Consider the following 8,274-nt stretch of genomic DNA (forward strand, 5'->3'; position numbering starts at 1 on the left):
TTCTAATGAAGTATATTCAGCTCTGTCGTCTCTTGCACAGATCATCAGTATTGGCAGTCCAGTCCAATTTATCATCCAGCTGCACTCCCAGGTATTTATAGGTCTGCACCCTCTGCACAGTCACCTCTGATGATCACGAGGTCCATGAGGGGCCTGGTCCTCCTAACATCCACCACCAGCTCCTTGGTTTTGGTGGTGTTCAGTTGTAGGTGGTTTGAGTCGCACCATTATACTCCTCCTCCTGCCCACTCCTGATGCAGCCCACCATAGCAGTTTCGTCAGTGAACTTTTGCACGTGGCAGGACTCGGAGTTAAATTGGAAGTCTGATGCATGTTGGCTGAACAGGACCAGAGTAAGTCCAGCCCCCTGTGGCGCTCCTGTGCTGCTGACCACAATGTCAGACCTGCAGTTCCCGAGACGCACATACTGAGGTCTGTCTGTAAGATAGTCCACGATCCATGACACCAGGTGCGAGTCTACTCCCATCTCAGTCAGCTTGTCTCTAAGGAGCAGAGGTTGGATGGTGTTGAAGGCGCTAAGTCCAGAAACATAATTCTTACAGCACCACTGCCTCTGTCCAGGTGGGAGAGGGATCGGTGTAGCATGTAGATGATGGCATCCTCCGCTCCCACCTTCTCCTGGTATGCGAACTGCAGAGGGTCGAGGGCGTGACGGACCTGTGGCCTCAGGTGGTGAAGAAGCAGCAGCTGCTCCATGGTCTTCATTTATGTAGCGTCTTTCTCTGTTGTCCGCACACCAAGCTATTAAAGATTGATAGGTTTCTATAGCGCCTTTTCTGTCACGTGTAGACCCCAGGCTTTTAGGCGATAGCACAGCTTTATATAGCACCTTTCAGTTGTGCGCAGATCCCAGGCTGTTGGAGGACACTGGAACAAGTGGGTTTATAGTGGGGGCAATAAGTAGTTGATCCCCTGCTGGATTTGTAAGTTTGCTCACCTAACAAAGAAATGAAGAGTCTCTAATTGTTATGGTAGTTTCATTTTAATGGGAGAGAGAGAGAGAGAGAGACAGAATATCAGCCTAAAATCCAGAAAATACAATATGTCGCATACAAGTTATAGACTGATTTGCATGTCATCGAGTGAAATAAGGATTTGATCCCCTACAACCCAGCCAGAATTCAGGCTCCCACAGATTACAGTCGGTCAGTTCCAGATACCCCCGATCTCAGCTCGTTACGTGTAGAAAGCACGCCTGTCCACAGAATCGGTTTCTTCCATTCCAACCTCTCCACCTCTCGAGGAGGTGAGTCGCCATATGCAGCGTGTGAAACGGTTTGTGAGGGGTATCCCATGGGATCCTTAAAACATTCCTTTACAACTGAGGTTAGAACACAATGAAGTTAGCAGTCTTTGAAAACCGAGTTTTCGATTACAACGCACGACCGCGTGCACCATAGCAAACTGTTTTACACGCTACATACAGCAATTCGCATCCACGACAAACTTTCGTCGTCTTCACTCACGGACAATTATATTTTGCTCTCTCCAGAGTTCCATCTTTTCATTCACTTTCTGTTGTATCCTCAAACCCTCCCTTTTTAGACAACTGTGTCTTTCCAGAAGTGTTCAACCATCAATAAATAATTTTAGGCGCTTTTCCACTGCATAGTACGGCACAGCACGGTTCAGTACAGCTCACCTTGGTTCGGCTCTGTTCGGCTCGGTTTGCGTTTCGACTGCAGTTTAGTACCGCTTTAGAGTGGGCGGGATTATTCACGTGTCGTTATAGTTGCACCGCCTCTACTGCCGTGACACCGTGGAACTTTTACAGCAACACGCAGACAACGACAACACTTTAGCTCGACGACGCGCAAGGGTAAGCATCTAAAAAAAGCACATCACTAGCTAACTTTTATCACTGTTGTAAAGCATAAAATGAACTTAACTGCCAGTGTAACATTAAAATGCTGATTCTGTATATTACAGATCTTCAACATTTTGCAAAAAAGTCGCCGCAACAGACCATCTGTTTGGACATTTAACCGTGCCTCAGAGTGGTGGGATGTGATTGTTCCCGGTTTTACAAACACTCAGTGGCTGGAGAACTTTCGAATGTCTGAAGAAACATTCATCCACAAACTGCGTCCAGCGATGGAGAGACGGGACACAAACTTCCGCGTGTATAAAGAAAAGAATAGCCAGTGACGCAGTAATGACGATTTTCTCCGGCCAATCAGTGAACAGCAGAGTTTACACGTCACGTTTTGGTAACGGTTCGGCGCGGTGTCTTGGTGGGTTATATATAGTGACGAGTTGGATGTGGGCACATGAGTGGGCAGTGTATACTGAACGAGAAATCAGCAGACTAGCATGACGGAGGGAGCGGAGTGGACGTCCTTGTCCTCTCCTGCCGTTCCACCCTCTGCGCCTGAGCTCAGTGCACTCGCATCCCTCCGTCTGGCAGGAGAAGGCGCGATGAGGGTCCGCCAGTTTTCAGTCACGGACGACTGTGTGTTGGTTCGTTCCGCGCATTGTTACAATGTTGCTTTTCTTGCTGATTTATTACATTACCAATTTTTCAAATGTTAATTTTCTTCCTGTGCTTAAAAATCATAAAAAAAAATCGGCCTGATTATGCGGCGTATGGTACACCGCGGGTTGGCTAGTCGTATATAAACTGTCTGGGCACTTGAAGGAAGTTATCCAGCCCAGTTTTATATAGTGCCTTTTTGTAGTGTGCTGAACCCAGGCTGTTGGCAGAAGTACAGCAGGCAGTTTTTACTTTCTGGCATACGAAATACAGGGAAAGTATTGTAATTGTCCAAAAATTCAAGGTTGATTTCGATGAATCTCTCGACATTTTAGACCTGCCTGAGTCTGAAAATACAATTTTTGGAATCGTGTGTGTATAAACATGATAACTTGAGCATGCATTGTTAGGTCAACCACATTTTGCATACAAGTATTAGATACAAAACGTAGATTTTTATCAGCTTTTGGGCTATTTCCGCTAACCAGAAGCGGTGCTTTACCTTTTATTCATGCAGCTTTATTTTTATCATAATTGTTCAGTATATTGTTAATTTGATTTGGTTTGTCGTTGATGGTTCTTTAATGTACATAATTTACTCCTCAAGTATCCATCCCCGTATGTGAGGATACGAGAAAGTCGAGGGGAGATCGCCGATTTTTTTTTTAAAAATGTCCTCCTTTCTCAATTTTGCACACTCCAGGCTATTGAAGATGATAATGCAGTAGGTTTCTGTAGCGCCTCTCTGTAATGTGCAGATGATAATAGAAGAGGCAGGTCTGTAAAGCACCTGTTCTGAGTATGAATTGTCTGGGCAGTTGGAGTGAATAATCCAGCCCAGTGTCATATAGTGCCATTTCTGTAGTGTGCACATCACAGGCTGTTGATGATGATGATGATAATAATGGAACAGACTGGTTTATGTAGTGTTTGTCTGTAGTGACGATTCTAAACCAGGGGGCTCCAACCTTTTTTTTTTTCCCCTGAGAGTTACTTTTACAAAATGAAAATGGCCGAGAGCTCCTCATGTGTTCTAACGTTTATTCTCATAACTTATTTCAACCCAAATAAACTGAATACGCTTGTTTTGCCTGAACATTTACAAGATGTTGGTGTCCACAACTCACATTTTGCATTAAAACATCACAAAAATTTTTTTTAGTGCATTTTGTATGTCTGTATGCATTTTCTAGTGTATCTCACACTATTGAATTAAAACATGAATGCTGTCAAAGCATCCATTATCCAACCCGCTATATCCCTAACTACAGGGTTACAGGGGGTCTGCTGGGAGCCCATCCCAGCCAGCATAGGGCACAAGGCAGGAAACAAACTCTGGGCAGGGTGCCAGTCCACCACAGGGTACATACACACACCAAGCATTCACTAGGGACAATTTAGAATTGCCAGTGCATGTCTTTGGACTGTGGGAGGAAACCCACGCAGACACGGGGAGAACATGCAAACTCCACACTGGGAGGACCCGGGAAGCGAACCCAGGCCCAGCACTACCCACTGCACCACCGCGCCGCCTGGCCGTCGAAACAAAACGATGCAATTCCAAATGTACAGATCTGACTTCTTCCTCTGTCATTTTGTCACATGTCACTGTTTCACTTTATTCGCAGGTCCAGTCGCATGGGTGATGTGTTTTTGAGTTAGTCAGATGACTGGCACTGAGGTGTATGGTGGAGTGGAGCCTCTCAGGTTCACTCCTCTGGAGTCATTTTAAATGTTCTCTCAGTCTTGTTCTGAACTTTGACTTCATGACATTCATGTCAGACTGTCCGAGGTATGCAGACATTTGCAGAGCTGCTTGGTGAAGATTCTTCTAGTCATCTGGCTCTACTAAGCACCAGAAATGCTGTTGAGACTTGAACTGCACATTAGTTTGAAGGTTTACTAACATATAAAATATAAAATCCAATGTCTGTCTGTATGCCTGTCCGCTTTCACGGGAGAAATACTTAACAAGATTGTGGTTTTTTTTTCTATAATTTTCTTGAACATTCCGGTTGATTTTGCGACTTCTCATTTCGCTGTGTATCACAGTTTCCGGCGTTGCACGTTGTTATAGCGTAATGAAAATTGCATAATTAGATCTGGACCACCCTATACTTTTCCCTGATGGCAACATGAATTAGACGATCTACCAGTTTCCGACTTCAAGTTTAAAGCCAAACAATATCTACACACTTCTGTCATATCGGCAATGTCCATATATTCGCTCTCTCTTCGCTTTTACGTTTTCGACGATATTGTGCTGAATTTTGGTGGATGAAAGCGCTAACAAGGCCTAGAGTTAAATAGAAAGTTTCATAATCAGCAAGGACCGAGTTCTAATTGGGGAAACTGGCTGGAATGAAAACCTGTAGCTGCTGCGGCCCTCCAGGACTGTGATTGAGGACTCCTGTGTTGTATACAGTATAGTGCCCAGTCTGTTGGAGATGATGATAACTCTGTCTGTTGCAATTTATAGAAGCTTTAAGCTTTCTGTAGCGAGCAGACTCCAGGCAGTTTGAGCTAATAAGACAGCACATGTTTATATAGTGCCTTTCTGTAATGTGCAGTCCATGAGCATGAGGACTTGATAAGAAAAGTTTTATATGACCCCTGTCTGTAGTGCCCAGATGCCAGGCTGTTGGAGATGATAATGGGACAGGCTGGTTTGTATAGCACCGTCCCGTAGTATGAAGACTCAACATTCAACATTGTTTGATATTTTAAATAAAGTGTTTCTTGGGTCTTGATGAGTTTGAGTCCAGATATTCTGTTAAGCGTACTACGCCACATTGAAAAGAGAGATTGCAATTCAGATTGTGGATCGTGATTTTGTGTTAAAAGGATTGTGATAGGATTTTTTGGAAAAATCGTCCACCCATAATTTGACTAATCAAGTTTTTAAATTTATGTAGGATTTATTAACCCTTTGACGAGCTACTTGGAAAGGGGTGCTGAGTTACCGGTAGCTCACGAGTAATGTCAGGGCTCTAGACTAACTTTTTTTCTTAGGTGCACCCAAATTTTCAACCGCATCACATTTAACACCACAGTTTTACAAGTTCACTTTATTTATTTATTTATTTATTTTTTATCGCTGTCCATATAGGCAATATTGACTTGTAAATGATTAACTAACAATCTGGTCAATATAAAGTTCTTTATTTGAAGGCAAGCACAATTCTACAAGAAAGGTAACTTACTGAAAAAGTGTTGGTGCTTAAAGTGCTTTACTGAGCTGAAATTTAAACTTAAAAAATCTCAAGATAAATGAACTATAAAAAGAAAATCTAAATGAAGTGTTTTAAGGGTTTCAAACTGAACATCTCATGGCTCAATGTCTTATGGACTATCCTCCATTGCAGTCACATGCCCCTCGGATGGCCAACTCCTGTAGTTTGGCCTTCTTGATCTTTGGCCTTGGCTAAACCAGCTGGCCACTCTCTCTCTAGCATCAAAATCTTCCAGACTTGGGCATGAGCACGCTCGACCTCAATGTGTCCAATAAGTATATTCACCGGTCTTCCTCTCCGCAAGATACGACCGTACACAATGACGCATTCCTTTGTGGCGATATCTGTGTCTCCGTCGATCAGGAATGCCATGTACGCACTGTTCGCAATTTGCACATTTGCATTTGTATCAGCGATGACTCCTATAAATTGGGCGCACGCGACATCATTGCTGTACGTCGGGTTTACGTTCAAGCCATTTTTCTTCATAAGAATTATTTCGGACTTGAATTTAGTGAAGGGAAGTTCTTCTTTTGCAATATTGTAGGCCACGTTAAACTTAATTATCATCTCGGCCTCGTCTGATGATCTGTTTGCTGCTGCCTGCCGCTGAAATGTCTATTGCATTATATTGTGCCTTTCTGCAGTGTGTGGACACTGGGCAGTTGAGCTCATCAGACAGCATAGGTTTGTGTAGTGCCTTTCAGTAATGTGCAGGCCATGGGCGTTTGGAGCCAATTAGAAGCTGTCTGTAGTGCCCAGATGCCAGGCTGTGGGTGATGATGATGGGACAGGCTGATTTGTATAGCACCGTCCCGTAGTATGAAGACTCAACATTCAACATTGTTTGATATTTTAAATAAAGTGTTTCTTGGGTCTTGATGAGTTTGAGTCCAGATATTCTGTTAAGCGTACTACGCCACATTGAAAAGAGAGATTGCAATTCAGATTGTGGATCGTGATTTTGTGTTAAAAGGATTGTGATTGGATTTTTTGGAAAAATCGTCCACCCATAATTTGACTAATCAAGTTTTTAAATTTATGTAGGATTTATTAACCCTTTGACGAGCTACTTGGAAAGGGGTGGTGAGTTACCGGTAGCTCACGAGTAATGTGCTGGAGAAGAGTTGGAGCTCATAAGCCAACACAGATTTATGTAGAGCCTTCAGGAAGAGCGCAGTCCCAGAGGTGATAACCGCGCTCTTAGGTACACAGTGCGTTCTCTGTTGGAGACGACGAACACGTCTATTGCATTATATTGTGCCTTTCTGCAGTGTGTGGACACTGGGCAGTTGAGCTCATCAGACAGCATAGGTTTGTGTAGTGCCTTTCAGTAATGTGCAGGCCATGGGCGTTTGGAGCCAATTAGAAGCTGTCTGTAGTGCCCAGATGCCAGGCTGTGGGTGATGATGATGGGACAGGCTGGTTTGTATAGCACCGTCCCGTAGTATGAAGACGCTGGCCAGCTGGAGCTAATAATCTAGCCCAGTGTCGTATAGTGCCATTTCTGTAGTGTGCGTATCACAGGCTGTTGATGATTTTTACAACAGACAGGGTTTTATAAATGAATAAATAAACATGGCTCCTTTCTCTCGTGCCCACGCTCCAGGTTCTTAAAGATGGTAATGCAGTAGGTTTATATAGCACCTGTCTGTAGTGCCCCATTCCCAGCCTGTTTGTAAAGGGATACAATTTTTATTTTTTATGTCGCCTTTCTCTGTTGTCCACACCATAAGGCTGTTTTTTTATAGCACCTTTCTATTGTGTTCAGACTTTGGGCAGTCGGTGTCAATGATGCAGCAGTTTGTTTTTATTTATTTATTTTTTTATGGTGCCTTTTCTATGGTGTACTGTTGATGATAACTCGGTTCATTTATATAGCTCCTTTCTCTAAAGGTAACGTGTGAGTCAAGTGCACACTCATTTAAGGGGCTCTGCAGACATTTCGGTCACGATACACTGTTTCTACACGGCCCCCCCATTTCAAGTCACCGTCATGTTTGAAGACGGCAATGGCAGGTCTATTAAAGCCGTTTAATGCAGACTCGCTGTTGTTTATGGTCATCCATCACTAAAATCTTAGATCATGTTTAATAAGAACCCGGAAAAACCGGCACAGAATGGTGGATGATCAGTATGCAGCAACGCCACCTGGCAGACTGGCACAGAATACTACAAGTATGCCACACCTAGTGGCAAAATAAGCAACTAAGTCGAGATTGAGCACCAGGTACAGACTGCGCATTACGTCTATTTTTGGGTAGCCGTCTCGTATCATGGCCCCATATGTGTCGGCTGTAAATCCCAAAATTCTGGTTCCATAATGTTTTAGAATTTGGGTTTTTCGGTAGTTTTCCCAATACTGGTATTCTGCGCATCTCTACTAGACATTCATTTACAGTGAAAACAGTAAATGGGTGGGTGGGGAGTTTGTTTTGACTGACGATGAAGTGGATGTATAATGAAGAGTAATGCATAAGACGTGTAAAATGGTTGAGGGAATGTAAAGAGCACCAGTTGGTGAATGGCCAAACCAACTGGCACACA

Source organism: Polypterus senegalus, chromosome 11, assembly GCF_016835505.1.
Source record: "Polypterus senegalus isolate Bchr_013 chromosome 11, ASM1683550v1, whole genome shotgun sequence".
Taxonomy (NCBI): Eukaryota; Metazoa; Chordata; class Cladistia; order Polypteriformes; family Polypteridae; genus Polypterus; species Polypterus senegalus.